We start from the raw sequence: 24,558 nt of genomic DNA on the forward strand, positions 1-24,558 counted from the left end.
TATTTTATAAATTGTCCTCAATAAATGCCTTTTTTAATGAAAAAAATGATCAGAATGCCTGCAAACCCCAATTATAATCCAAAGTACTACAAAATAAAATGCACAAGTTGACTAAACTTGACTATAACACAGCAGAACATCTTAAAGTTTTTTTCTCGGTAAATATACATCCGACTTCCTAATTATACATATCTCCTGAAACTCGAGACCGACTTACTCGCAAGCAACATTTAAAGTAAGTTAAATGAGATTTTCCTGGATAAAATGGAAAAATACGAAATTATTCTTGAGGTTTCTTAAAGCGAGATGGTTGATTCGCTCACCCGTCTTTATTTTTATTCGATTTCGCGGAAACCAATATGGAAGGGAAAGAAGAAAAATAAAATGGAACACCTTTAAATTATGCCTTTATGCACCGTAATGAAGTTTGTTCGAACAAGGTTGACTTTAATACTGATGAGGTTTGTTTTTGTTAATTGCTGATTGGCTATAAAGTTAAAAATGTGCAGCGATGACAACTTTGGGATGCATATTACTGTTTCGAATAGAGTAATGAAATATAGTAAACATTTTATTAGAAGCGATGGCGTCTGGAATGACAGCAAAAGATGGTACTAAGTGGGCTGCGACATCACCAAGTGAACATCAAGCTGTCGAATCTAGATACGTTAAACTAGAAAAATATGTTCGGTATGTGAGAACCCTATTTGTGACGAACATTGTATTACAACCACGACATGTGAAGGAAGTACGAAATAATTTAATGTACTTCAATTTTTATATGGCACTGTATCATAATAAATAAAATAATGTAAATAAATAAATAGTAAAAGAATGGAAAACGATATTAATAAAATAAAATAAAATAAAATAAAAAGGAGTTATGTATTTCTTACTTACTATTTTTGTTAATGTTTATAATAAAAATTATTGTTTAATTATTGTTTAAATAAAAAAAAGTCAAATTAACTAAATAATTTAATAAAATGTCTCTGAAGTGTGATGGGTTTATACCGTCGTTCATATACATTAATCTTAGTGGGTACCCGAGTACCTGGATATTGAACGGGCGGGGTATCAAGTTTGATAGTTAATACCTTTTATTAATTAATTGATTATTAAAAATTTTTACGAAAAATGGGTGTCAAATTACTTCAATTTTGGGAATCCAGACGGCCATAAAAATAATATAAGGAGAAGTTAATATATTTTACCTGCGGATTTGAAATGGATACCCGGGTGCCCGGTCATTGACCGGACAGAACCTCCACATATTTCTCAAGCCTGTTGTTCTTGAAGTTAGCACATGTATAACGAAGACAAAGGAAGAACTATCCTACCTTCAAAGTGATTTAAAGTAACTCTACTATGAGAATCATCATTCGTCTGTATTTTATTGTTTTACTTATTCTTTTATTATTTCATTTTGTTTTATCTTGTCCTTATTATAACCATTTACAGTAGTCGTACTTTTATAGTTATTCCTGTATTACCCCACCGCAACCGTCCAGTAATAAAGTAGTAAGTGAAATAATTTTTAATCAAACTGTACTTCTATTCTGATAAATTAAAATTTTCAAGACACTAATAATTGTCAAGGGATTATTAAGTCTTGTTGATTTTCTCAATTCAACGGTATAATGCTTACAACATGATTTTTACGGTTTTTTTACATTAAACAACCTAACTTAACTATTAAATTCGATAGTTACAACGTTTCTCTACGTGAAATAATTCTTTTTCTTTTAGTATTATTGAGTTATTTAGTAAATAGTGACGTTGGTTTTGAAAGATACAAAATATCCATGGTAAATCATTTTGAAAAACTACTTTATGAGAATTCTGTATATTTATTTTACCCAATATAAACGTCAGTTCTGCAAAAAATGTATTTGAAAGAAAAATTGACCCGAAATAATTTCAAGGACGCGCGATTCTAATATTTACCTAATTTAGTGGTTTTGGTCGCACTGAAAGCTTTACATGGTTGTAAGACTTACTTATAGATTATTTTAACAATTTTGTATTGTAATTAGGCATTATAATTTGTATTGATGATATCAAGTTCTCTAATGTAATTATACATTAGCAATAACTCCAACCAAATAGTGTATTTTCATTCCAAGGTAAAAAAAGTTAGGATATGTGGTGGAAGCGAAGACGCGAACCAGCTGATATAGGATGATCATTCATCATGTAAGTATGTACTATTTCAACTACTTTTTATTATGTGTAAAGTATCTCATAAACGTAATATCAAAATAAGTAACATTGTTGATAAAATTTTTGGTTAGGCTGTTTTGTTTTTATATAAGTATCGCTAGTAATTTTGTTTTGTGTAATTAGCTATTGTTTTAGTTACCAAATTATACGAAAAGTTATATTTATATCACATAAAAATTCCCACAAGATGTGGGATTTGCAAGATATAGTTTCTGCAAGTATTTACTGACGTCAATGATCTATTTCATCTTAGGACGTGAATTATCAGGACAATAAAATTTAACTAGCTTATTAACTTTAAAATCCTACATTTTCAATCACAATTTTAATGGAGTATATGAAGTTAACTATTCTGAGATGTATTCAAAGAAAATATGGATGTACAAAGAACTTTATAGGAAGTCCTATAGAGACAAAAATTGGTTTTATGGTTAACTATAGATAGCACCTAATGGGAGTACGTGGCGAATGGCGAATCTATACATATATTGCGTTGACGTCAGAAAGTTTCTTTGAGTAAAGGAACCGTATTTTTAAAATATCTCAAGCGAAACGAACAAATGTTCTGACAAATCATACCAATGACGATAAAATACCAATAAAGTAACCATCGATGACAAATAAATGTTTTCTCTTATTATTAGACTGAAAAAATATATATAACACCGTACCGCTCGTAGGAACAACAAATAACATAATAAAGGTATATATCAAAGTCAGAAACAAATATCGGTATTAAATTTAACGGGGTAAAAGAAATCGTAGTAATCTGACGGGAAAGCTGTTCCTGTACCACCTTCCGCAGTTGACAAATTAGCCGGAATAAAGCGGGAAAATGCACGACTTGCAATAATGCGGAAGCAATAATTCCACAAGCCCGATTCTCTTTCGTGCTAATAAATCACCGGAATAGATTAGATCGCCCCCATATCGTCGCGTCAGAATTGATGTGACCCCGTTACTAGTTGCAGATCCAATTTTTCTGTAGCCAGTATTACGCGTCGAGCTTCCGTATTCAGGGAAATTCGTACAGCTTAAAAATAGTACGGTTTTTAATTATTTTTGTTGCAACTATATGATTTTATGTGGTCAAATAAATACTTCGACCGCATAATTTTCCGAAAATGTACTCCAATAATACTATGCTGTCCAACTATTAAACTATTTGATTGTTGTACTTCTTATGAGAGAGATTAATATGGTACTGAGACTGGTGATATCGCACTAAGAATAACGTGCTGAAATATTGAGCATGTTCCTCTAGACTTTTCTCAAGAATATTTTAATGCTGCTATTGTGCTATGTTGTGAATCATAGTTGAATATCGTATTTCCCGACTGGCTTGATAACGTTTTTGCTTACCATCATTTTGCTCTTATTACTAAAATGGGAATGGCGACCTCTTAAACAATGCTCTCGATAGAGTTCGCTGCCGAGTTATTTGGTCTAGATTTTACCGATTGGTAGGTTTTTCTTCTCAGAATGTAAGTGATATACAGTATATTATTTAAATGACACTGAAGTTGGAAGGAAGTAATTATTGTGCCACAATGCACTGAGAATTAACACTAGCTGCAAAGTCATCAACGTAAATTAGGTACATCTCCACTTCCACCACACTTCTTTGTGCTAGAAAGCAGAGCGCATTTTGTGTCAAGAAGAATATTCATCATTAAGCATAACCATGAAGCTCCTTCGTTGTAGATAGGATGAGAAAATATTGGTAATATATATGTAGAAGGATTTTTTAGAAATTCACTTTGTCGAAGGCTTGACTTATGTTCAAGAAGATATCGAGGAACTGGCATAATATTTACACAACTTTAGTAAGGAACGAATGTAAAGAACTGTTTAAAAAGTGCAAAGGTTGGAAATTATAGTATAAATATATCAAAAACAAAAACTTGTCACAAAAGAATAACGAAGCATATTTAATGTAATACAAATAAGCACTCAATAAATCAGCCAAAGCACGTTTTCTTTATTCCTAGAATCCCCATCAACGAGACTTTCAACTTTTATGAACATTTACTCGACTGGAGTTTTGGGGCTAGTCGTCACACCGGTAAAACTTTTTACTCGGTGTAGATTTGCAGATGACAGCCGTGTAAAGCAATTTGAAGTTTTGAAATAGAAAAACGCATCCACTTGATAACTAACTTGAATTATCAATATCCAAATCATTATGGAGACTAAGAACAGCTCTGAGATTCCTATTTATGTTTGTTCAATGAAACAATAACGATCGGCTAGTATATCAAATTTGCAGGAATGTAAAAAAACACATCAGAATTATATTCAAACTGGACAGCAGATGTGTGCAGCGCTCTCTAACCTCTAAAATAAAATACATGCTCTACAAGTAACAGGTATGTAATATCTCTTGCCTATGTGCGAGACATACCAGAAATTGGCAGGATTATGAATTACAGAGATAAAAAAATTATCGATGTGTAAGATATGAACATAAGCACAATGCGTGAGATATGTCCAGAAGTATTTGGATGAACACTGAATGGGTTTTGTTGTGGTTAAATAGAATTACTACAATAGCTCCCACCACCTTATCCATTACGCTCATTAGTTTCTGAGATGGGAAATTATTCTAACTACTTCTTGACCAAGATCCTAAAATATAATAAGAATTCTCAAATGACGTCTTTTGGCACAGCTTTCAAGAGAGTTTAACAAGTTTTTTGATAATAATCAAATTTGTATCAGCAAGGAGCTTATCACTTATGCTATTATGGTGAATATGTAAAAAACACATCAGAATTATATTCAAACTAGACAGGCAAATGTTGTTGTCATCAAATCCTGGAAACTTATTTGATGGGCAGACCTAATGAGGGAATTGATAGACATTGTGCTCACAATCCAAGAGTGAAGCGAACCATTATCCAAGAACAACAACCATGACTTCATCAGAACAGAGATTTAGTTAAAATATCATCAGATTGGATACGATCTGACAACAATAATATTGTCACCAGACCTGAGAGAGTATTTGTCTGAGCATACGAGAAGGTCCATTTGACGAAAAATTAATGAAATGGCAATTGTTATTATCGGATATTTTCAAGATAACTGTGTATTTGATACGAAGTACACGAGGTTATTTAGTGAGTAACAGAAACTAGAATTAATAAAAATTTAGTTAAAATAATTGTACATTCTCAGTCAAAAATTCGGAACTGAAACTTTGAGAGTATACAAAGTTAGTACAAACCGAGCTCTATATTTATACGGACAAAGTTTTATTAATTATTTAACTGGGATTAAATAGGACAATGGGGCCTTAAATTTCCTCGTACAAGATTGAATTCCCGCTTATAAAACTATAAACTTTATTAACGTTTGCGTTATCCTGGAGTTTTATCGAATTTTATCCTTTCGGATATAACTTTTTAATATACTTTCACGAAATCATTTTATATTGCTTAATAAAGGTTATATATATTCTAATATAAAACCAGTTTTATATATATGGTATAAACATATGCGAGTCAAAGGAGAATGATAAGAAAAAATAGGAACTATTTGGACCCATGATTTAAAGTGTTTATTAGCAATATTAATCAAAATTTATCATTTTTAATAATAATATTGACTGCACAAGTATCACGCCTACAAACTAATTTTAAAAGAATTTAAAAAATAGTGTTACTTTTTATTAAATCGCATCGGGTACATTTGTGAGTACCATCATATTGAAACGTCAATGAGAATCTTCATTTCAATAAGTGCCATTGTGTCGAAGTGTGAAGAAATCATTTTTTCAATCCCACTGAAAGTGCTTGAATGTGTTCTGAGTGAATCGTATTTCCGGGAAGCTTTACTTTTTACCACGCTTTGAAAAGAAAAGGCCACTGGAGATAATCGAGTGTTGTGTCGAGCTAATGAAAATTATACTCCATCGATTTCAACCTGTGAATACTTGTTTACACGTTTTAAAAGTGATGATATTGACACCGACGACAAAGATCGTTCTGAAAAGCCAAAACAAAACAATTTGAAGACAAGGATTTGACGATTATTTGTATCAACTACAATTGATGCACTTAGCTGAGCGCTGTGCAAAAAAACCGCCGAAATACGTCATTCTTGCATTCAGCATGACTACGCTAAACTATATGTTGTAAAACCGACAAAAACTTAGAAATATTAAAATAGGAGGTGGTATCCATCCCGCCGTATTCTCCAGACCTTATTTCTTCTGATTACTACTTGTTCCAACACATGAACCGTGATCTATCTGAGTAACGCGTCATTTCTTATGAAAAGCAAAAAAATGGGCACCTATGTAGACAGCCTCAAAACAAGCGTTGCTGTTTTGAAAGAATTCATAAATTGCTTGAGAGCAACTGGAAGTTCAATCAAAAAAAAGCTAGTAAGGAATATCGCCGAAATAGTTATTCAATCAGAATTTTCAATGAATTTGATATAACCTAACTGCATAAAATTTATTTTTCAATTGCATTGGAAGCGTCGGAAGATCAAACTAAACCATTGGAATTTCAGAATTAGTGATGTCGCCACACCGTACTCAAAAACATTAATTCAAAAAATTTTGGACTGCAGAAATATGAAGTTCTTTTATAATTGATTCCATCCTTCCAACCTCCAATACTAATCAAAATGCTTTCTCACCTGACCGGTGATATCCATTTGATAACCGCGCACTAAAAACTATTACGAGAAAACGCTCATGAACACATTTCCATTCCTTCATTAATTATTATTTGGTGAATACTTAAAATCAAAATTTACTTAGTTTTGAGATTTTTTAACACAATATTAAAAGAAGCGGTCTGTGATACTCGGAAATAATTTCCAATAACTGTGTTATTCATTGATGTCACAACAATTCTTATAAGCCGTCATCTTTCTTGTGAATTTTCTATTGTTCTGTTCTATTTTCCAAGCACATGGTATTATCTTGAGATTTCATATGTAATTAGGAAGTTAATGTAAGTTGTTGCTAATATAAACTAATTCTACTTCCTTATTTTTCACAGGTAATTATAGAACGGAACCCAAATATCGAGCTTCTTTTGTTATATACTTTTATAAAATTTTTAAAAAATAGCCCGCGATTGTTAGCTGCGCGGTGGAATATGTCCTTCCATCCTCGATATTTTCGAGACTCAACATCAACAGTCAACATCGTCTCTCGACGGAAAGTGCTGATTTTCTGACTGAGATTCTGACATTATCATTGATTTAAGCATTCATCACAAAAAGTGCCACACATTTTTCGTTCAGCCTACGCTGCATTTTTTGTATCCCTTTTCGGGAGTAAAGTTGTAAAATATGATACAAACACCTATGGATTGTTAGTTTCTGAACAACTGATACTATGGTTATGACTAATATTAGAAATATATGAAATAAATTTAACAAGCAAGTATAACATCAAGTAGTTTTATCGTAACATCAATTGAATAAGTTATCAAATGTCTAGTGTTTGACAAAAAATATATATACTCTATTCAAAATAGCGGTGAACTCGCGTCATCAATATGTGTCTGTCCCAAATTGTAAATTCATTTTAGAGCCAGGCAATATTTTCCTTCACATTTTATTCTATTTAAAAAGAGATAGAGACAAACAGAACCGAATCGGACAGCCAAAATCGTCCGGTTATCAAACATCTGCAATATTCTTAAAAATATTAATTATAATAACTACAGATTATAAACCTGAAAACAGCTTACCGCTTTGCCTGTTTAGTTACATTTTAAATCGCTGCTATTATTAATAGATATAATACGTATACGTAATAGATTACGTTTCTAATCAGTTACTTAGAACAGGAACTGGATAATGGAGTAAAAAATTGCGAGTAAAATTATTTGCAATTTTTATTGAAAATATTATTAGCGTGTTGTAGCTACACTGAATATTAGTATTGACAGAGGCACTGAAATGTATTAAAAAATGAAAAATATAATCTTAGATGCATCGAAAACAGACCATCATTATATTCTTATCGACCATTATATAGTGAGCAGGTTTTTGAACATAAACTTAATTTAACAGAATTATTTCAGAGGAAACTGTTAATCTGAAAAGTATCCAGGGAAAGCTTAGAGTATGCAGCCCCTTGAGAGATGAAGAGCACCAGACTTTTATATAGACTTTTAGGTAATACAGGAATTAAATGGTGTAAAGACAACCTACGAAGAGGTCGAATGGAACTTCCAGACATTCGTTTTAAAAGAATACAATTTTTAAAAGCTTATAATAAAATCAAGGAAGATTTATTATTTTAATATATGTATTTAAATGAGACATGAATATTTCAGAAGAGGACCTACATATCCAACGGTCACTCATGGCAAGATGATGATAATAATAGTGTTAACACTATAAAAGTTGATGGAAAAAAGTAAACGTTGGAATAAAAATTAATAAGATTTAAAGTTATAAAAAAGTATAACAATTTAGTATAGTAATTAAGGATAAGCTTTAATATTAATTAAGTTTAAATTAAAATTTAAGTATTAATTAAGTAAATAATAAAAGTAAAATAATTTAAAGTTATATTTAAGTCACAGCATTTATTAAAAGTTCATTACAGATTCTTTTTGACAGATAACCCCTTCGGTTTGGCACATAAGCTAGATCAGGGACATTGAAGGAGACATTGACAAATGCTGGAATTGTGAACAAATGTTAGATTGGAAATTAACAGTTTAGTTATTCACTTTAATGAAATTTTCTGAGTATGAGATTATGACTCAATGCTGCAAATTTCCAAGACAATGTGATGGGAGTAGAAACAACTAAGGTTGAGATATAACTAAAATACGATAACTGTAGGAAATCTTACTATAGAGTGTGAAAGTTTTATGTGCACAATTACATGTGTAATTGTTCAAAATATAAATAAGCATTTGTTTAAAATGTGAGGAGAGAAAGAATATTAACACTTTTGCAGGTATGGCAAATGCATTAGGGAGAATGCAGTGATTAAATCTAGTTTTATCGAGAAATATCTATACAGGTAGCAACATAACCAAATAAAGAGAAATACAGTAATATCTATATAGTAATATGTTCCTTAATGAAAGTAATACATATTACTTGGATATATAATAGGTAATTAGGCGAATTAGGGCTCCAGAAGATACCACTACATAAAAAAGCGCGCCTGTATGGAACTCTAACTCATAGATGGCATGGAAAAAATATGTAAATATAATATAACACAGCCCCCAAAGAATTATAGCTGTATATTTAATTGTAGTCTTTTTTTTGAATATTTTTACACATTTATTTTGAATATACTATATAATTCCCACCATCGATTGACTATTATTTGTAGTCGCTTAAATGGAACTATAAAATACATATCGTTCACACCATCATTATACCGAGAACGAAAATTTACGTCCCTCGTAGGGCACGCACTAAGGTAACAGTTGTATAATGCTGCTTACTTTCTTTCACTGTTCATATGAAATCCATTATTGGCAATTCCATATAATGATTGATATGCTCATATCCAGGAGAGTCAGATGATATTAATTTAAATATTAATATTGGTATAAAAGGTCAATTGAAAAATCAACGGCCTACCATAATAAAACACATTCTTTTGGCAAAATTAGTTTTTTTATTCAACATAATTCCCGTCAAAGGTGATACACTGATTTTAGCGACCCTCTTACTTTTCGATACTATTTCTGTAGTACGATTTGTTCTTTACTTCAAAATAGGCCTCAGTTTCGGCGAACACCTCTCGAAAATGTCCTCCCAGCGCGCATTCTTTTGAAATCTGAGAACAGGAAAGCCAGAGCTGGGGGCCATATCTAGAGATTATGGTGGATGAGGAAGCAATTCGAAGCCTAAATCGTGTTTTTTTGACATCGTTTTCACAATTTGTGACACGGTGCATTGTCTTGGTGAAACAGCAGTTTCTTTTTCATCAAAAGCGGCCGTTTTTCGACGATTTCGTACTTCAAATGGTCCTTCCTTTTTCAACATAGTTAATGGAAATTATTCCATGCGCATCCCAAAATACAGACATCATAAGCTTGCCAGCCGACTGTGGAGATTTCCCACACTTTGGAGCGGGTTCATCGTGTGGAGTCCACTCGGATGACTGTCGATTGGTCTTCGGAGTGAAATAATGGAGCCATGTTTCACTCATTATCACATATCGATGGAAAAACTCGGGTTTATTAATCTTGATAATCTTCAAACACTACTGCGAAGCATCAACTCGTCAGTGTTTGTGGTTAAAAGTGATTTCGCGCGGTACCCACTTTGCACAGAGCTTTCTCATACCCAAATATTCTTGAATGATATGATCTACATTTTACAACGTCTAAACTTAGCATACCAATCCTTGATTATTAGTTTTTCTGAGGCAGTGTCCGGGAACTCGGCATCAAGCCAAACTTTTGTGTCAACTGTATTTTTCCCTTCAAAAAGCAATATTTTATCAACACGTGAAACCATTTTTTTAACAATAACAAAAGTTGCTTCACTCAAAATGCTATAATTCATAAACTAATGAACTGACAAAAACATATGGATTTAATTATAGTAGCGCCATCTAGGTGCCAGGCCGGGAACATTTCAATTGACTTGTTAAGAATATAATATTTAGAACAAATCAAAATACATTTAAAATTAATTCACAAGTTTATTTTTTAGATAAATATATAATGATCTCTTATGTATGAGCAAAACATTTAAAATAACTTTATACCATCCGAATTGCAATCAAGTCGACGCAGCTAAAGGAAATTTAATCGGTTCCTGTGACAAATATCTACCTCGATACCAAGCCATACGGAAAAAGGAACGGAAAAAAATGGAATCGAACATCACTGACATAATTACTGCTCGTATATATCGGTGAAATAACGCACGACCAGCAATAATCTGGAAACAATATGCTATAAGCCCCGTTTTTTTTGTTTTCTTTTTTTTTGCCTATAAATCACCAATCGTCCAAATCGCCCCTACATTTCTGCGTCAAGATTGATCACAGGTATAGCTTCGAACGGTGTTTCATTACGGATAGGTTCGGTTTTATTTGCCCAAAAAAAAATTATTGACCTAGGCTAATACATAATCTATAACTTCTGACGTTTTTCCGATATTTTTTTATTTGTAAATGTATAGAATGAGATGGTTAACCACAAAGAAATAGGAATAATTTTTTCAGTGTTTTGTAAATGTAAAACTTTATTAGAAGCAATTGTGTCTATAATAATTTTTGCTATATTTCGGTGTATTAATATGTAAAAAATTTTTTTGCATTTTTTAGTTTTATGCAGTCTTCAAACATTAATAAATAAAGAGGTTTGACAGGAGCAGTGGTAAAGGCTACAGAACCGTCCCCCAGATATTGCGATAGTCACGGCTTCGAATCCTGCTGGGGCATAGTCGTAAATTTAGTTTTATGTTTGTTTAACATTTATGATTGTCCTTAGAAAAGAATGTAAAGTCCGACGAGGAAAGTGATCTCTGTCACTCCTGTAGCCAGACTGGATAAGAGTAGATGTCTTCTGGGATGACCTCCAAGTTGCTTACTGACAGTCGCTAAGATTATTGCCGAAGGTCGCCTTTCGGAGCCCACGTTAAATATTAGGTTCAGTCCAGGATAAACCCTATATAGTAAAGGAAAGACTCTGTAATATATCACTAAAAATTTATAAATAACTACTAAAGGAATGAATAGTAAAAACATTGTTTTTCTTTCAATTTCACTTGAAGAATATCTTAAAATTAATACCTCCGGACTAAAATATCCCTTAAATAACATAATTCATTTGTTAAATCCTATGCTTCTCTCGTTTATTTACAAACAAAAAAGTATCGTGAAGCTGCTTTGTGATAATGAGTGCTTATTTATATCTTAATTGAGGGTTTTGATTTTGACAAAAAATGATCTGCAGCATCAAAAAAGTTCGAAAACAGTGAAAGACAAGACTTGAAGAAGAATGAACGTAAATCCAACTCAAAATCTCAAATCAAATGTTTTCAGCCACTTACATGTATTGTGGGAAATCCAAAAGTAGTGTAAATATTTACCATAAACGTATACCGAAAGCTAAAGAACGGAGTGCCTTGAATGACGTATTATAGCAGAAAAGAATAGCAATAGCAATAAATGTAAAGTTATTCTCTTGCATAGTTGTGCCATGTGTTGCAAGAGTTTCCTGATTACCTCTTATTTCACATCAATTCATGGCTTGACTGTAAGACGTATTCGAAATGTTGAGGAAATATATGTGAAAATAGGTTGATAAATGGATTCGCGTCATACAACATCGTTCTTTCGACAAGGTAACGTCACCTTGGCTTCTAGAACTTGTAGAAAATATTTTATAGCGTAGCAACTTTTATCAATAAATATAATTTTAAAGTTATTTTGGTTTTATTGTTTAATTAATACATTGTTACTAGTCGTTTCTGTCTAACCTACAATTTATGATAACTTAAATTTAGGTATATAAATAGGACGACCCATCGCCCCTAACTCAGTCTCTGGTGAAGTAATGTTTATACATGTCACTGCTGAATTTTTTAATATATGCACCTCACTACACAACTGATTCTTTTGAGTCTGTGTCCTGCTTTGGTAGTATCCAAAAGTTGCAATACTATAATATTCACATGATAATGGAGTTTTTCCTCATGTCCCCTTGCGATTCTCTTGATTTCTTGACTGACTGTGGGTATCTGAAAGTCTCGATATAGATAGTCAGTCCTGTAGTATTTTGGTGCGCCCACAATATATCTCAAGACTTTGTTCTGAAAAATTAGTATTTTGTTTATGTTACTCTTTGCAGAACATCCGCATAATTGAACTCGGTATAGCCATATAGATTTCTTTATTTGCTTATGTAATAGCAATTTATTATGTAGTGATAATTGTAATTTTTTGCAATTAGAGAATACATTTTACTATATATTACACTTCCAATCATTAATATTTATTATAGTGAATAATACAATATCAATCGGCTAACAATCCTACAGAATTATATTGACAAAATAATTGATTATATGTCTACAGTAACCTCAATCCGGATGTTTAAATCTGAATTATCAACTGAATATGTTACTAATATTTATAAATAAATATATCATCATGCAGTTTCTAATCTATTAAAAATAGTTTATGTTCTATTTCCTGTTAAAAATTAGTATTTGAAAATTAATTTCTAAAACGTTATGACTCAGTTTCTTATTATATTTAGGGCCTTTTTTTAACAACTCAGTTTTATCTGGACTGGATCTACTGCTTAACGTGGGGCCGAACCACGGTCCTTGGCATTAAGCTTGCGGACTGGCAAGTGACCTACTTAGAGACCATGTCAGCAGACATCCGGTCTTACAAAGCCTGGTTACTGGAGTGATTGGAATAATTCTCCTTGATTGGATTCTCTCTTTTTACATTCTTCTGTTTTAGATAATCGCTGATATCAATTTACGACCATGTCCTAGCAGGGTTTGATCTCTCAACTATAGCAACAGTAAGCATACTTGACCACTGCGCCGACCAAGTCACCTACTAATATCAGAGCACCGATATTCGACAAAAGGATCAAGTTATCATTCTAGTTATAATCATTTTATTCCTATCACTGTTATTACACTTTCATACAGCTTCTTTAAAAACATTTGACTCCCTTGATGTAGAACACATGCTCTATTGAATGATGAAATTCCACAATTTATACCCGGTGACAATTAAATTTGGCTCATGCTATGCAACATCCGAAAAATAAACAATCCCATTGTTAAAATGGGCTTTGCTCTAATAAGCCCAAATTCCGGATACAATCGCCGGATTAAGAATTCCATCTCAATCTGTCTTCATTCCGTGTCGGCCCTCGGAGAATTGAATGAAAATAGAAGGAGAATGAACATCATAATTAACTTGTTAGAGTTGCTTTGCTTCGACTCCTAACGAGATTAAAATAAATTCTATTTGCTACATGGTCTGCGAAATGCCCATAATTTCGTTTCTTTTCATCTTTATATCGAGGCGGGATAAGGCTTTCGCGAAGGAACAATTTTGAAAAACAACGGCTAAACTTTTCTAATTATATTCCTGTATATGTTCGTTTTATTCTAGCGTTTTTTTTTCTGTGTCGTTCGTTTGTCCTTTTACCGCGTCTGTGTTTGAAATGGAACGTTCCTCAAGTTGAGGAAGTTTATAAAAATGAATATACCGAGGCGGTTGGTTAACTAGTATAGTACAATTTGTTAAGACAATAAAATAACAGTATAGTTGTATCTCGTATCTCTCGTATGAAGTTCATAACCTACTTAATTTTAGACATTTATAAACCTATTAGGGATATTAATTTTCCACGTTGTGTTTATATTTGAATTACGTTTATTTAAATTTATCTGCATCAAATGTATCTATAGATCGTATCTGCTACATAAAGAATTTGCCGAGCAATATAGCTTAGCAACGAATAATACAGGAGGGGATAATTTAAAAATGATATGTTATACTACTAAAATTTGTTTATACAAGACTTTCAACATAAGATACCGAAATATCGGATTTAATTATATCTAATTTCTATTAAATCTCAATAATCAACAAAAATTGATATGTTTAAATTACTACATCACTATGCATTATAACAAAAGTATCAGAAGATTATCTTCAGGGCACAATAAGTAAATATAAGTATACATGATGTTTCTTTACTGTTATAAACACACATATTGAATTATAAATGAACGTATTATAAATACTAAACAAGCATGTATTACGTTTGTAGATCAACATAACAAAATAGCGAACAGAGTTTTTAGTTTTTAAAATTCAAAAATGTATATAAAGGCATATATTTACATCATTAAATGAACTACTAACTTTTCAAAACTTGGATCTATAAATTAGATGATATGAGACAAAATGATTGATATAAGGTTCAAAGAGTAAAATGTCAGTTAATATCATGTTAATATTTATTATTATTTAACAATGTTTTCAATATTACTGTTAATAATTCATAATTTATTTTATTTGGCCTATGTATTCGATCTATGTAAATTATGTGGTTATTTTCATTTCAACTGCTACATATGTTCATTACTTCATTAATGCATTCATATAACATTAATATTATATCCATATTTCCGGATATCCAGGCTGATTAAAATAATAATTTCTTTACCTACATTGGTAAACAAAATTGCACTGTTCTTTGCCAGTTTATTCCAATCTTCTACCTTTTAAACAGTAGTGATTTTATTTCATACAAAACTGGAATCTCGTCCTTGAAGGTTTAGCCTTCTATGGCTTTCGTTAATATACTGCTTGCTACTTTGTCTTATGTCCCACGTGGGAACTAATAACTCACCAACAAACGAGGAATTAAATTTATATGAAGCTATTTAATATTCTTTACATTCACTTTAACTCCTGATGCACAAGTTGATGTATTTATTACCTGCAATATTCGGTTAGTATTTTTTTTATTAGGAAATGCATATACTAATGAAACCTGATATCAATTAGAAAATAATTCCACTAATATTTACGAGAAATATTTGTAACTTTTAGAATTACCTCAAGTATAATGATATACTATGTATACGAAACCATAACAATCATTTCTTAAGCAAGAACAATAATTCTTAACTGTTCACCACGCCTTGTCGATATTCCGCAATCTAGCGTTGCCAGATTTTTATTTCAAAAACTACGCATTCATGGTTAATTTACGTACAACATGAAGGACGAATCATCTACCATATAAGAGCTGCATCCGGCAACGCGTTGATTCGCCAGATCCAATGAAAATTAAAGCTTAAAAAATTTGTTTATATATTTGTGTCACCAATCTGACGGTTATTCCTGATTAATTGATTTAATTATTAAAATTAATTTTAATCTGAATTATAGAATCTGAAAACCAAAGAAAATTGTAATTACACAGGCGTTTTCTTACATCAGATTCAAAAAATGTTACACTATGCTCCAATATTAGTAAATAACACTATGTGGCTAACTTTTCTGAAGATTGTAAAATTATACTAATTACTTACTCGTAACTAGCGGTAGCAACTATCGATTGAAAACAGTCGAAACAGTCGATAGTCGCAAAACAGTCGATAGTCAAAAAACTAGTGAGTGAAAATAATAATTACTATTTTCAGTCGAATGCACTGTTTTTAGACTATTTTGTTCAATTCCTGATGTCAAATGACTATGTGTGAATCTTTTCCTATATCAATTGTTTCCTGTATAATTGCTTGGGCCAGTTAGTTATATAGGTGTTTATATTTTCCAACGGTAGTATAAGCGAGACAGAGATGTACATATTCATTCACGTACTAACCTTAAAAAAGAAAAGGAAAAAAATTACTGAATACTATTAACATGCAATTCATAATTTTATTTTAAACGAAGTAGAATTACTTTTATATTTGAGCGTTCTGTGAATTTGTAAAAAGGAAAGGAATTTTTCTATGGAATTATACCATTCCACCCCACAAATGTTTTATCGCGTGTATGGTAACACAATTAAATGTGTTAATTTTAATGCGTTAATTGCTATGTTTAAATAATATACTATAATAAATATAGACAACGCAATAGAACTTAAACAAAACCAAAGAATAAGATATATAAATACTATATAAAAATTAAATATATAACTAATCATAGAAAAAAAAACTAATACATGATGTTAAAATCTGATGTAAATGTTTTATTTATTATTGAACGGAAAATATTTTTAACCAAAATCTTGCCATAAAAACATATAAATCTAGGTAAGCATAAATTGGGTATATTTTTGTCAAGGTCGCGGCTAGGACGAGAGAGCCAGAACATTAAAAATCAGTCGAACGAAATATGTAGAACCTAAAATAGTAACTAAAGGTACACGACTGAAACAGTCGATAGTAAAGAGTAGTCAACTACTAAACCGTCGAGAGTCAATTTCAATCGATAGTTCCCAACACTACTTGTAACTAATAATTTCATTTAATTTTCTGTTTATTGTTTCAACTTCAGTGAAGTTATATGAATTTGCTACTTAAACGCAACACTAAAATAACGGAAACACAATAACAAAAATTACAAAGTATACACAGATTGATTAGGAATTAATAAAAAATTACTTTATTTGTACCAAACATAAATATGTCAACAAACAAGAGGTAAAAACAACGTAAGTCTGTTTATGACCGGCCCTACCATTATGTCTGGTAGAACAGACAGAAAAGCAGGCCATTATTTTTCATTTTATAAAAGGAAAAATAAGCCAGTATCGACACATAACTCAATAACTCTCCAATATAACTAGGGACAATGTAATTTTTGGAAATTCGGCTTTACATATTAACATATTCTGCTTCAGTGACAAATTAATTCTAAAGTCCATCTTACATTTCGGCAATTTTTTTGCAGAATAATTTGTTTTGCTGTCAAAATAGTAGTTTTTATTCTCATAAAGCTTTTTTTTAGATTTTTTTCATTAGCACGTATGATTAAAGTAGCACAAGAAGTTGGTAATTACTATCTGTCTGATTTGGGGAGTATGATGGAAAGATAGTCTGGTTAATTCGTGAGCTCGCTCGCCCATATTTGATCGACTTCGACGACCTAAGTCAGGTCGACTTCTCATTGACATTGTTAAAAATAGAAGGAAAGAAAAATCTCGCGCACTTAATTTGTGACTAAATAATAACAATTGTGAAATACATTTGCAAGGTATGGTTTATTTGAACTAGACATTTCAACTCCATTCTTATGAAAGGTTTACTTTACTACAATTAGAATTTGATTCGAAATTATCATCAGCAGATGGTTTTGTTATATTGATTTTACGAGGTACCGGAAAGACATTAACGGTATTTCTAGTAGATATCACTAGGCATAAGTATGCTATGTTGTTATTTGAAACCTAGGTAATTTTCTCTGAGCTATACATGTCACATTTTGCGAAAGGAACACCGTCATAGATTTATACCACTTTGAAAACGTCAAGTTTAGTGCCTGAAACCGTGTGTTTGCTGCACGCACTGCTTTCGTTATTTAATCAAAAGAAAAAAACTGTTGGGAGTCATCGTTTGCTGGTAAAAATTAACAGTGAGCATCCTTCAAAAACATATGAGGTCTGGCTGCGAAAATTCTAAAGTGGTTATTTGGATGTGCGAGGTAAATAATGTTCATGTAGATCGAAAAAGTTTGAAGATGCGAAACTACAAGAGTTATTGGACAAAGACAGGGTGCCGCATCAATTGAAGGAGAGGGAAATTGAGATTCAAAAAATCGTCTGTGAAGTGCTGCCGTCGAATAGCGATGGGTGATGAAAAGTGCATTTATTGTCATACCTTTAAACGCAAATCGTGTTTATCACCTGGCGAAACTGACCGATCGAGTCCGAGACCAAATCGTTTTGGTCACAAGACAATGCTCTGCTGTGTTTGGTGGGGCCAGAATGACATGGTGTATTACGGACTATTGAAACCTGGTGAAACAGTTAATAGTTATCGCTACCTACAACAAATGATCAGTTTGAACCATTTATTGATCGAAAAACGCACAGAATGGGCCCACACACGGGGTTATTTTTGCAGCACGATAATGTGCCGTATCATAAAGCGAAAGCGGTCATGGAAGCGTTGAAAGCACTTCGATGGGACATATCGCACCCGCCATACTCTCTAGACCTTGCCCCGTCTGACTACGAACTTTTCGCATCAATAGGACAGGCGCTTGCAGAGTAACATATTTTCAATTTTAGTCAATATCGAATAAGTTAGAAAATAATAATTAAATATATATATATATATATATATATATATATATATATATATATATATATATATATATATATATATATATATATATATTTTTCCTAAATATATTTTTTACTTTTAGTTAAAATGATGTAGTTTTCTTTAAAAAAAAACCGGTAATGACCCTTCGATACACCTATATACCTACAATTGTATGAAATATAAATTGTTCTAGTATATTAAATGGCCTGTGGCGAGGAATTATCTTCAATGTTTATTAAAAATATATACTGCGATTTTTAATAACTGCAGTTTCATAATAATGCCCGGTAATTTTAATTAGTATTCAACATTTATGGCCCCAAAAATAAATGTCCGAAGCCACCCATAAATATTAGAAAACTAACAAAAAGGTCGATTCTTTGCGACGGTGAAACTATTGATTATAGTGATATTTTATATAGGAACTCTAAATTGTTTATTTTTACTTTCTTCTAAATATTTCCCAGACTTCCACAAATGTTTTACTATGTTTTACATAGTTTTGTTGCATAATGTTTTTAATGAGACTAGCTAACAGCAATAAATTTACTTATTTTAAATCACATACCCAATGCTTTTCTCGCAGTATTATAGTGTAATATACAATTCCTGGAAGGATATGATATAGCAGTAGAGAATTTGATATCCCAACCCAACCAAAAGCATAATAGAGGACTGGAGGAAATATAGATTTTTCTCTTTGTGCTGTTATCGATTAATTATGATAATTATAATCATAATTGTTTTCAATTATGATTATAATGAACATAACTTACGGACAGCTAAGTGTTTATATAAAATCGCATACATGCTGATGGAACTAATACTTAGGGATGGCTCAATCCCACAATAGGTGACAGACGATCTTGCTTAATTATTTCGCACACAGCATCGATGTTTTCTGGCACAACAGCCGATTGTGGACGATCTTCACGAAACTCGTCGGACAGCGAACTGCGACCACGATTTAATTCACTAAACCAGCGATACATGGTGGTTTTTGATGGAGCTTCACCGCCAAAAGTCAAATTAACTTGATTGATGCACTCTTGTTGTGATAATCAACGTCGAAAATCGAAAAAAATCATCGCACGAAAATGTTCACGATTCCGTTCCATCTTCTGCCGAGACGAAACTTTCAACTAAATATAAAATAAACAAATAGCGTCCATATATCGTCAAAAATGTCAAACTTTACGATGGAACTCTCAAATCGAATTCCCGAAATATAAATAGTTGCCCTCGTATAACTCAAGGAACAAAATTCAATATGTAAGAACACTTAATCTAAAGTAATATCGTTCCCCTCCGAAATCAAAGAACTTTCTTCCAAGGTTATTATTTAATGGGTAAGCCGATACTCTAATATATATATCGAACCATTAAAAGCAGGTCGTCAATTTCTTTTAAATTTACCTAAAATCCAACCGCGCCTCTGCGTAACTCATCGGAAACACCGGACCTAATTCGCCTTCGTTTTACGTTTTCCCCAGAAAGCGAGCCGTCGTTATTTTTAACGCCTTAATTGCCGAATTTTCCGACAATCTCCGATATTAAGTCGTGAATGGAGCGAGCGATAATGAACAAGAATAACTCTGCGGTTGTTCCGTTATTCCATTAACGTATTAGATGAGATTCACATAAATTAACGAACATTTACATTCTTATACAAAATGTAAAACTGATATTAAAATGCAAAATTGTAAATAATTTTGTGGTTTTGTACTTAATATTAACACATTGCTCAATAAGACTACGGTTTCCGACGCAGATTCTCGTATTTGTTGACTGAGCTGTGGTTGATTTCCCTTGTTTTGTTTTTTTGTTTTAGTTGACAGAAGATACCTAATTTAGGTTTTTAGTGATAGTTTAAAAGCAGAAACATTTAATTTACTAGTTTTATTTACTTATTTCGAATTAAAACATTTTTGAATATCGCCTGTACTCAGAAATACCCTGTTACTTTGCCTTTAATTATCTTCGAAATATAACTGTTTCCCAAAATTCTATTGTATACGCTATATGGAACTGTTGCCGTTCAATTTCATCAACTTCAGTCCACCTTTGCTGGCGTTACACCTTGAATTGTGATGTTCGTGTGGGAATCCAGGGACTGGGGATGTTACATGAAAAGTTTGAATGTTTTCTAACTGGAATATTTTATCCTTGGGTCTTTAAACACCTTCAATCCATCTTTTGTGACCCTACAGCTTCAGTTGCGATACTTGTACATGAACTCCACTGGACTATATCAAAAAATGCTTTGAGTAACTGCAGTACAATTACCAATCCATTTCTGTCTTCTTCTCTTGATATTTAATTTAAATCTGCTTAAGGTTTAAAACTTAAAAACTTTTCATTTACTTTATAATAATCTTTGATCACACGATATACCATTTAATGGCTATGAATTACATATAATAGATGGAAGAGTGAACGATAAATAGGATTAAAGTTTGATTTAAAAATTAATTGAGAGAAAAGAAGAGATGAGAGTGATCTATCAGACAATGGGAAACTACCATCCACTGTTTCTGGTATTCTACGAAGCCGATATTGTCCCGAAGCTATTCATATATTCAAGTATTTCAGATCATATAAAATGTTTTAGTGGTTTTATTCAAACACATTTTTATTTTAAATACAGGAATATGACATACTTGAGTAATGGTTACCATACCATACCATAGCAGATTAGGGCTTACAGAACGCCTGACACATCTTCCTGTGTGGTGAAGTTTTAAAATAACTTTATTTTTAATTTTTTTTTCATTAATGTAAATGCTGATGCGATCTGGACTTTCTCTATCGTATCTTCTTCTGCTATCCTTTTTGTAGTAGGTAGTATTGCTTTAAATTTATTCATATACTGGAACTCATTACACAACTGCAAACATTGTTAACAATATTTAGAAGATTTGGGCTAACAGAACTCTTGAGACATCTTCCTGTGTTGTCAAGTTTTAAAATAACTTTGATAATGTTTTTCATTAATGCAAATGCTGATGCGATCTGGACTTTCTCTATCGTATGTCCCTCTGCTATCCTGTTTGTAGTAGGTAGTATTGCTTTAAATTTATTCATATACTGGAACTCATTACACTATTGCAAACATTGTCAACAATATTTAGAAGATTTGGGCTTACAGAACTCTTGAAACCTCTTCCTGTGTTGTCAAGTTTTAAAATAACTTTGATATTGTTTTTCATTAATGCAAATGCTGATGCGATCTGGACTTTTTCTATCGTATCTTCTTCTGCTATCCTTTTTGTAGTAGGTAGTATTGCTTTAAATTTATCCAGAAAATGGAACTCATTACACAAATGTAAACATTGCCAACAATATTTAGAAGAAATTATTGTGAACTCGTTGTTAAAATAGCCTTTGATTTCTCAACAATAGGTTGTTTATGGTGATGTTTAAGGGTTTTTTCTTCTGTGATCGTTATAACTATTTCACAAATATTTATATCTACCGATAAGTATGAAATAATAGTGTGTCTAAGATTCTCTGTATATAACCAACTATGACAGATATGTATTCCTCCAGAATACCTAAGAAAAAAAGCTTTTTAAAAAGATAGTTATATAGAAAACTTGTTTCATTCAAAATATGTCATCAGAATTAGGCCTTTACCTACTAAAATGGTAAGGCTACAAAAATATATTATATAGTGTTCGTTTTTCTAATGAAATTTTTTACAATTCTTAAAATGCCATGGAATATTACTGTTATTTTAAAGTCTCCTTCTAACCAACTAGGTTTATTTTGACTGTACTTAATAATTTTTACATAGTTTTCAGCTCATGGGACTGCGCATTAAAAATATCGACTGAAGTGACCAACTAAAAAATCATCCCAGAACCAGCTAGTTACTGGCGTAACTTGGATGGTTTTCTTTCGGCTCGGATTTTGTACTCTTCAATCTGGATAAATGTCCAGAGGTTTACTTTCTATAGAAAAGATCCAAAAAGAGAAAGAATAGGTCACACGAATTGACGTTTCCTGCTACCGAAACCCATCAAACCCTCTTAGAAACTTAGAAATTAATAATGAGAAGAGCTTAAAATTCATAATTGCATGTTTATATAATCTTTTGCCTATTTTCAATTTATCAAAAAGCTTTGAATAATCTATGGTACAATAATACATTTTTCTCAACCAAACAATAAAATATCAGTTTCTATGTCAGAATACTACCTAATATATTAATGGAGAAAAAGCAGTATAATTCGAAAAAAACTGCATGAAACAAAAACACGTTCATTTTTCATCATCCTTAGCTGATGGGCCAGATCCCGGCACTTAGTTTTAATCCTCAGGTACAAGGAGCGTTTGCTCCCAATCTCCAATATTAAATCGTCAGAAACCAGACGGTAATGGGGGAGAATAACTTTATGCGGGTTTTTCATCCATTAACGCGTCCAAGTAGAATCGCAATATTCAGCTTCGGCTTGATTGATGACGCCAATCTAGACGCGAAAAAAATACGGACTCCACCCACCGGTCGGCCGTCGTGTTCAGGAATCGCGTCTTATTTATGGCGGCGGCGAAGTAACCGGATGTTTACCGCGGGAAGAGGACCATTCGAGCAGGACGCCGGGACGCGGTACGCACCGCAGTTTCGCGTATTAATTTACGCGGCTACGGGTTTATGATTGGTTGTCGTTTTAATTGGACCATTATTTAGCTGGAAATAAGGTTGTCGGCCGTTCTCGAATATTTCGGCGTGATTTATATTTTTGTTTGGCGCTGGAACGTAGTTGCGTAGTTCTTGTATTTTTCGATCGAGGATTTTCGAATAAATTATAGCCCAAACTCGCCCAATTTTATGTCGGTGTTAATGGTAACTGGATAAAATTTAAAATTAAATCGAAAAAAAAACTAGTTCAAATTTCTGTAATGGTTTTATTTTTATATTCCTCATTATTGAGTTGATGAAAAACTACCGAAATTTTACTGCAAATATGTAACACCCACACCCACCATACTTGGCTATATATATATATATATATGGCTATATATATATATATATATATATATATATATATATATATATATGGCTATATATATATATATATATATATATATGGCTATATATATATATATATATATATATATATATGGCTATATATATATATATATATATATATATATATATATATATATATATGCCTGCCGCAATTTGTAAATTCGTTCCAGAATCAGACAATATTTTCCTTCTCATTTTGTTATAGTTGAAAAGAGATATAATGATGTATGATAAGTTCCAACGCGAAACCGAACTAACCTGTAAAAGACGCCAGGTTGTCAAACGTACGCAAAATTATTCAAAACATTATAATTACGGGTTATATCACGACAAACGTTGCTTTAAGGCTTTGTTTTAATAAATTTCAAATCGCCACAGTTTTTATTTAGAAAATATATTTTAGCATGTTGCTGCTGCACTGAATATTAATACGAGCGCGGTCTCCAAAATATCTCAAAAAATAAAACCCAATATGACCTTAAATTCACCAAATAGAAGCCGTCTTTATGCGAAAC

This window comes from Rhynchophorus ferrugineus, unplaced genomic scaffold (genome assembly GCF_030347505.1).
Source record: "Rhynchophorus ferrugineus isolate W39M unplaced genomic scaffold, kcgeb_rfMv2 rfM1, whole genome shotgun sequence".
In the NCBI taxonomy this organism is placed as follows: domain Eukaryota; kingdom Metazoa; phylum Arthropoda; class Insecta; order Coleoptera; family Curculionidae; genus Rhynchophorus; species Rhynchophorus ferrugineus.